Below are 9200 nucleotides of genomic sequence, written 5' to 3'. Positions count from 1 at the left end.
AAGGTAAATATTTATTAGTAGTTCAAATTTATGTTGATGATATAATATTTGGTTCTACTAATGATGTTCTTTGCCAAGAATTTTCTAAGATAATGCAAAGTGAGTTTGAGATGAGCATGATGGGGGAGCTCTCATTTTCCTTGGGACTCCAAATCAAGCAAAGAAAAGATGGTATCTTCATCAATCAAGCTAAGTACGTCAAAGATATGCTCAAGAAGTTTGGACTGGAAAATGGCAAACCTCATGACACTCCAATAAGCTCTTCAACAAAGCTTGACTTAGATGATGGAGGTAAATGTGTAGATGTTAAATTATATAGGTCAATGATTGGCTCTTTGCTTTATCTAACTGTAAGTAGACCGACATTATGTTTAGTGTTTGCTTATGTGCTAGATTTCAATCATGTTCTAAGGAATCACATTTACTAGCCGTTAAGAGAATCTTTAAATACCTTAAGGACACTCCTAGTTTAGGACTTTGGTATCCTAGAGACTCTAGATTTAGATTGCATGCCTTTTCTGATGCGGATTATGGAGCATGCAAATTAGATAGGAAAAGCACCTCCGGTACTTGCCAATTCCTTAGAAATATGTTGATTTCTTGGTTTTCAAAGAAACAAAATTGTGTTGCATTATCTACCACTGAAGCGGAATACATTTCAGCCGGTAGTTATTGTGCACAAGTTTTATGGATGAAACAACAACTTTTTGATTATGGAATTGAAGTAGGTACCATTCCTATCAAGTGTGACAATACTAGTACTATTTGTATCACTAAAAATCCTATCCAACACTCTAGAACTAAGCATGTTGAAATAAGACATCACTTCATTAGAGAACATGTCACTAAGGAATATGTAGTTCTAGAATTTGTTGATACTTTGCATCAATTAGCGGATATCTTTACAAAACCTTTAGACAAGGAAATATTTTGGACACTTAGGAGAGAATTAGGTTTAACTGACCTATCTTCACTTAGTATTTAAAATAATTTTAGCACTTTTAAGAATAAATGAAAAATGCTTATAATGGTAAATTTTTATTGCATTCTTTGCTATTAGTTAGGGGGAGTTTATGTTATTTGGTGAAAATTAATTTTATGTTTAAATATTGTTTAAAGATTAATTTGATTGATTGAACATGATTAATTTTCAATATATGAGTTGCCAATACCACTAGAGCTAATTAATTTAGCATTTTAAGTGTTTAAAACGGATTTTTGACATTTCTGTGCTTCATGCATCGATGCACTTAATAGTGCATCGATGCATCCCTTTGAATGTGCATCGATTTATCATGATGATGCATCGATGCACGCCTTGAATGTGCATCGATGCACGGGGTTATGTATCGATGCATCTGTCGGGTTTTTAGATAAAACCCCTGTTTTTCTTCATCTTCTCAAAATCTAACTCTAAAACACTCACACCGTTCACCCCTCTCTCTCTCTCTAAAATCTCCTTTTGCTTAAAATCAACAAAATATTATTGGAATCCTCGAGTTTTTCAACTCCCAATCCTGCATTTATCATCAAATCGTGCAAAACAACATCAATTCCTCTCAAATCCGAAATTTTCAAGGTAATATTTCAAAAACCCTATTTTACTGATTTTTTATCTTAGGACTAGTTTTAATTAGTTATAGGATGAACATTATATTGGACATTCATAGTTTGATGATTACAAACTAGTTTTTACAACTAATTTCATCAAAAACTCATAAATTTTAAATATATTTGTAAATTTTTGAAATAATAAAAAAAATTCGAAAAATCTGAAATCATTTTTTATTATTTAATTATGTTTTTTTTATGAAAACTATACATATTATGATTTTACAAACATTATTTTATAGTTTTCAAAACCTTGCCCATTAGGATTCGATTTAGAGAACCTTGAATTATTGAGAACTCAATTGAGTTTTGGGATTGATTATTGTGCATACATGTGTTTCAATTTGCAGGTTATATTCCGTTTTTCGATTCCTAAACAATGTCTAATCCCAAACGCCCTAGGACTTCGTCAAGTCGTTCTCGTTCAAACCAACATCCTAATCCCGTTCCTCCTATACCTTCAACTCTATTAGAATCTTGTTTTAACATGCCTGAGTGTCGTAGAGACGAATTGTACTCTAGGTAAAGAAATTCTTTCCAAACTTATAGAATTCGCGAAGAGCGTATTTCTTCGCTTCAAACCATGGTTGACATTGTCTTCAAATACCTTCCGAATCTTAAAGCTTGGAAGTTTGATAAATTATTTCAGCTTAAACCTATCGTCTATCAACAATTGGTCCGCATTTTCTATTACAATGCGGTGTGTATTCAAATTGAAACTCAATGTGAAACTATAGTCATTAGATCCTATCTTTTAGGCCAATATATTAATATTGACCTCGAGACTATAGCTTTCCGATTTGGGTTAGATGATAGTGGTGTATATAATGAGAATGAAATTGTGGAATATCCCTATGTTCCAAACTCCAGTGTTAGTACTCTACGATCTCATCATGATCGTTTTCTCCATTTGATGATCTCTTGGTGGTTTAGACCATCCGGAGGTAGGTACTCCACACTTCATGATAGGGATTTATGGTGGATGTATTGTGTTAAAAATAAAATCAAAATAAATCTGCCCCACATTATTTTCAGTCAACTAGTGGACATCGTAAACATTGTTCCTTCAAAACATGTTGAAACATTGATTTATGGATCTCTTCTTAGTAATCTCTTTATCAAACTTGGTCTAGAAGTCTCTCTTGACAATCCTATCCCACTCCAAAATCAAATCAATCTCACATCCTTGAAGAAAGCGGATTGGAAACAAGACGAGGTAACCAATCAATGGTTTTTTAGACCTGGAAAACAAACTTCGGGAGCTAGTTCCTCACGAGCTGCTCCTAGCTCCTCTCGTGTTCCTCCTCATCCTCCTCCTCCTCCGGCTCCGGCTTCTGACGATGATCCTGAATTTCAACAACTTATGCAAAACATCGATGATCACGTACTTGATGACGAGCCTACACCAGAACCAGCTCCACAAGAAGATCAAATGCCTCCATATTTTCGTTCATTTTTGGAGACATTTGATTTACGGTATACGTCCATGGATTCGCGCTTCACATTCATTGAGTCCCAGCTCTCTACCTTGGGAGCTCGACAACAAGATATGAATGATCGTTTGGATGCACTCACGCTTGAGATGAGAGCTCATTACCCTCCTCCTCCTCCCGATCCTTCTATGGATGAATAGACTTATTTTGCTTTGATTGTTTTTGGGTTGAACTTGAATTTAAATTGTTAAAATATTTTGGATTGTCTTTCTTTGATTGTTGGATGACTGTTTGATGGATATTTGAACTTTTATTTCATATATATATTTTGGTTTGTTTCAATATATGCATCATTTACATTTTAGTTGAAATATGACCAATTTCCCATTTCATATTTTATTATGAAACTAATGGCTAATCTCTCTTTTGATTGTGATCTTAGCAACTTAAGTTATATATATATATATCAATTGGCTATGTTTTTCAAAACCTTGTATAAATCGATTTTAAGTCTTTTTGATTTAACAAAAAGGGGGATAAATGTTATGTTTTAAGGGAAAAGTGTTATAGTAAGGGGGAGTAATTTTTAAAAATTGATTTCAAATTTTAGAAAATCTTAAATTAACACAAATGTTTTGTTATATCAAAAAGGGGGAGATTATTGAAAACATTTTTGTATTTCGATATAACAAATTAATTTAAATGAATTTTAAGATTTTGCAAATGTTTTTCTAAATATATTCGATTGAATTAATCGAATATCAAATTGTTACTCCAAGTCTTTTAAGATCAATTTCAAACCTTACTAAATGTGTAAAATTTTGTTTTATACTTAATATATTTTTTAAAACAATTTTCACAAAGTATTTTGAATCAAAATCAAGCCTAAAATCAATTTTTCAGAGCGATGCACCGATGCACCAATCCATGCATCGATGTACCATGAATTAAATTGAACATCGAATGTATTTCATGCATCGATGCACTTACCATGCACCGATGCACTAAGGATTTTATGAAAACATTGAATACATTTGATACATCGATGCACCAGCCATGCATCGATGCACTATGGCTATTTTGAAACATCGAATGCACTTGATGCATCGATGCACTTTTAGTGCACCGATGTACTAAGGGTCCAACGGTCAAAATATTTGAATTTTACACTGATGCACCGATGCACCATGGGTATGCATCGATGTACTAACGCTCCCAACTGTTTTAATTAATTGTTTTCACACTTAAACGACTCTATTGACTACACTAATCATCCTCAACGTTCAAAAGTGATTCAAGGTGTATTTAAACAAGCTTAGAAGCCATTGATCAACAACAAGCAACAACAAGCAACTAGAATAAAGAGAGAATCAAAGAGAAAGCATCAAACCTCAAGTTTGAGCATTTCAAGCCTATTTTTCATTCAATATTCATCTTGCTTTCAAGAACACTTATTGTGCTCAATTGTATTTATTCTTGAGTGTTCTTTCTTTGTTCTAGAATTGTGCAAATATATTTGCCTTGTGAGGTTTTTCTTGTAAGTTTACAAGTTTGTAATCTTCTCTTTGAGAAAAGAGTGTTCTCAAGAATTGGGGTATATTCTTGAGGGTGTTGTAAGGTTATCTCTTTGGCCTCAAAAGAAAGAAAAAATTAGTGAATTTGTTGGAAAATCCTTAGTGTGGATAGCTAAGGTAGTGGATGTAGACTTTGGTTGATAAAGTCGAACCACTCTAAATCGCTGTGCAAATCTTTTCAATTTTCTGCAAAAGCTTCCACCAAAGTTTTAATTGCCAATTCACCCCCCTCTTGGCCGATTCCATCGATTGATTAACTCAACAAACATTTTGCCCTTATTTGTTATATCAAAATATTAGTTCTACAATCTCTTTTTTTTTTGATATAACAAAACCTTTGAAAAATAATTTTTGGAAAAAGCCCCCCTTATCAAAACATTTAATGAAAAAGAGAAATATTTTAGAAAATATTAAAGCCCCCTTTTTCATTCTTAAAATTGAATTTTTCGAACCTATACTTGTTCCCCTTTTTGTTATATAAAAAATAATTCAAACTTTAGGTTAAAAAATAACAATGGAGAGTAAGTAGAATCATTTGAAAAATCAAAAGTTCCCCATTAACAAATGCATTCTAAACAAAAAATTGAATTTAAAAGCTTGACACTTAAAACACATTTAATTTCAACAAAGATGAACAAACAAGTTAGTAGCACATGAAATTCAATATATCCAAGTCTAATCTACTTTATGCAATACCAATTGTTGTATTTAAGTGCATGTGCATAAAGCTATCCAAAAATGTTATGCATTTGAAAAATTGATATTAATTGTTAGAGAGATGTTATTTGCAATAAATCACATGCATAAACATTTAAATTAAGGTCAAAAATTAAAATTTGTAAAAACAAAGCATTAAAACCAATTTTGACCAAAATTCATTATGATGAACAAACATTTATGAAAAATCATTAAAACTTTAGAAAATGTTCATCACAACCCTTTTTAACATACACGAGATAAAAAAAGCAACATAAAATCATTTAAGTTCAAAATTCATGCATGCATACAACAAATAGGCAAACAATTAATCAAAACAAAAACATTAAGCTTAGAGGTTACCCATTCAAAATTTTATTTTGTTTTTCAAAATCAACTTTTGTTTTTTGTTTTCAATTTTAAGTTTTGAAATCATTTTCTTGTATTTGGAGTTCATGGTCTCAAACTCCAAAAATAATTCATCGTATGCATCTTGTAACTCATCAAAAGAATATGAATTAGATTCATTAGAGTTAGAAGATACCTTGGGCTCTTCAAGACCCATTAAGTACACCACCTTTGTTGATTCTTCTTTCTTGTTTCCATGGATATCTTCGAGTTTATTCCAATGCTCCTTGGAATTTGAATAAGAAGAAACTCCTTCATAAATATCGGGACCAAATGCACAAAACAACATGTGCATGACCTTGTATTTTGTTGAGTTTTCTTTCGTTCTTGGGCACTCTACTCCTTCGTCTTCTTCTTTGGAGAAGAGTAGTTGTTCTCGATCATCTCTCACGCATCAAGATCATTAGATTGGATGAATAACTTTATTAAGTTCTTCCAATGAAGGTAGTTGACTCCAGTGAAGTATAGAGGCTTGTCGATCGGTTGAGAGTCTTCCATGTAGAACGAGCTGGAGGTGGAATCCATCTTCTCGGTTATGTCAGAAATGGATAGAGCTTCTTCAAGGACCGTGTCAAGGTTGTTAGACCTTTTAATGAGTCAAGCTCTGATAACAATTGTTGGGATTCGATGAAGCTCAATTGAACAACCAAAAAATTTGCCAAGAGGGGGAAAATTGCCGTTTTGAGTTCAGGGAGTAAAGAGTATAAAAATGAAACAATTTGCACAAGGTTTTATAGTGGTTCGACTTCTCTACCAATTCTACGTCCATTACCTGAGCTCCTCACTTAGGATTTTCTAACAAATTCACTAATTTGTTCTTTATTTTTCTAGGACAAAGAGATAACCTTTACAACTCTCTAGATTTTCAAAGGCTAAGCTATAATCAATCCCCTTTACAAAGGATAAGAAATGTAAAAAAGAAAAATCTCTCAAAATAAAGGTGTTTACAAAAATTAAGCTCACAAGAAAATAATTAAAAGATTTGCAATGAGCTCAAAACACTAATATTTACAAGAGAAATGAAAGTAAGAATGAAAAACTCTTATCTTGTGTTTGATTGCTTGGATAGTGTTTTCCAACATTCTTCAAGTGTCATCAACTTGTTTTTTATATGTTGGAATGAGTTTGTGTATAACACACATTTCCTATATATGTTTCTGTACACAAGTCACAGGTGTCACATGACTTTTTAAAAACCTTTACTTATTTGTAAAACCCATAAAATTTTGTTTCGAAAATATAACAAAACATTTTAATAAAATAATAAAACAATCTTTGTAACATATTACAAAAGTTATAACTTTAATACATTCCAGAGTATTTTTTTCTTCTTAAATTCAAATTTATGCCAACTAATTTTCAAAATAGACATGATTGTCTTACTGTTACTAATGAGTCAACCTTGGATTGATGATAGCTGCTACAGTACGCTGTACTCGGTTAGTCTTTGCTATTACCTACATGTGAAATTAACACACGCTAAGTATTTACTTAGTGAGGCAATATATTGTAAATAAACTGTGCAATTCATACATAAGTATATCATGGCTATTGAAATACGAACTAAATCGTATACTCCATAAGAATCAGTTAACCATATCAGTTAAACCAAATTTCTTTCATATAGTCATCAAAACTATTCTTAGTATGCCCAACATACCTATTTTTTTGTATTTTTTTTCTCAATTATCCTTTATTTTGCCTAATGTATTTTAAATGAGAATGTAGGGTACATGCATTGCATCGAAGTGCCGAAATGATCATTCATCTTTTATGAATACCACGAGTGGCACCTTTTATGCCGAAAATGCACCGTTATTCATTTAACTATCATTAATGTCACATTTTATGTCGAAATGCACCGTTATGCATTTAACTTTCATTAATGGCACCTTTTATGCCGACCTTTTATGCTGAAATGCACCGTTATGCATTTAACTATCATTAATGTCACCTTTTATGCCAAAATACACCGTTATGCATTTATTTTGGCAACATCGATAACCATTGCACAACATCAACATTCATCAATTCATTTTAGAGCAGTTCATACTCTAAAATTTATTCATAATATCATCATTTATATATACGTTACGAAAATATACCAAAATGCTGTAAAACATACATTTAACAAAACATTCGAGGTTGACTCATCACGAGTCTTCCTCCTTTTATACAAGTACAATAAATGCACTCACCTGATATGCCTCGCTAGTATGCTGTAATGATGTCTGACTATTCGACAACTTTATCTTTGCCCTTTTTCTTGCTTGACTCAGGATCTTGGTTATGATCTATACAAGCATCCATTAAGTACACATATGATACCAATGTTAGTATACTCTCTAACATTTATACTTTTAATAATACTCAAAAGTACTATAATATTCAATTTCTATCAAAATTCATCTTATCTTAAATTTTCCAGACTCAATAGTATCAGTACCCCTACCATGGTATCGATGCTTCTATACTATGGTACTCATACTCTCTTTCAGTATCGATACCATTTCTGCATTCTGGAATCCATGGTATCGATACATTCCTCTTAGTATCAATACCCACATCAGTATCGATACTAATTGCATCAGTATTAATATTGTTCATCATATTTTCCCCAATTTTAAACCTATAATATCGATATTGTTCTTTCAGTACCGTTACCCTTACACAGATTTTCTATTTTTCAACTCGATTTTTACACAAATTTAATTTAAATCTCTTACTTTTTCCTCAAACAATACCCTTAAACTTAACATCACTTAACCCAACTAACTTTCCTCCATTTAGCTTCTTATAACATCTAAATTATCCAAAGAATATCCCAAACCAAGAACCATACTACTTTTTCATACATGTTTTTAATCACATCCAATGCTTCTAATATCTTATTTACTTATTTGACAAGTCAAATATACTTGTAAACCTCAATAAAACTCATATTTCAACATAACATTCAAAAACCCATTTTATTCAATCTCAAATAAATATCCACCTTTTAGTTTCAATCCTCTTTTACCCTTCATTAAGCTTCCACATCACTTAAGGTTTCAAGACCAAACCAAAAACTAAAGGAAAAACTAGCTGGATGAAGTCTTACATTTGGCTATAGAGGAGAGCATGGACAACAGGGAAGAAAGAGAGAAGAAGAGAATATGATTTAGTTATTTTTCAACTTTCCCATTTATCTCTTTCTTAAATACCCTAGTTAAAATGAATTTTAAAATTCGTTTCCCTCTAAAGGACTAATACACCCTTTCATTCTTCCATTATTTCTAATTAGTCTTAAACACAATTTCAAAACCATTGATTATACTTTATCATTTATTCAATTTAATCCTCCAAAATTTTAAATCCTTTCAATATAGTCACTAACCTGATATTTGGGGCATTACAATTCTCCCCTTTAAGAAAATTTTTCCTCGAATTTAAAGAAGTACCTGATACGAAGAGGTGTGGAAATTATTTCCTCATGTCC

This window comes from Hibiscus syriacus, unplaced genomic scaffold (genome assembly GCF_006381635.1).
Source record: "Hibiscus syriacus cultivar Baekdansim isolate YM2019G1 unplaced genomic scaffold, ASM638163v2 tig00110422_pilon, whole genome shotgun sequence".
NCBI lineage: Eukaryota > Viridiplantae > Streptophyta > Magnoliopsida > Malvales > Malvaceae > Hibiscus > Hibiscus syriacus.
The sequence above is the reverse complement of the archived record's forward strand: the minus strand, read 5'-3'. Positions refer to the sequence as shown.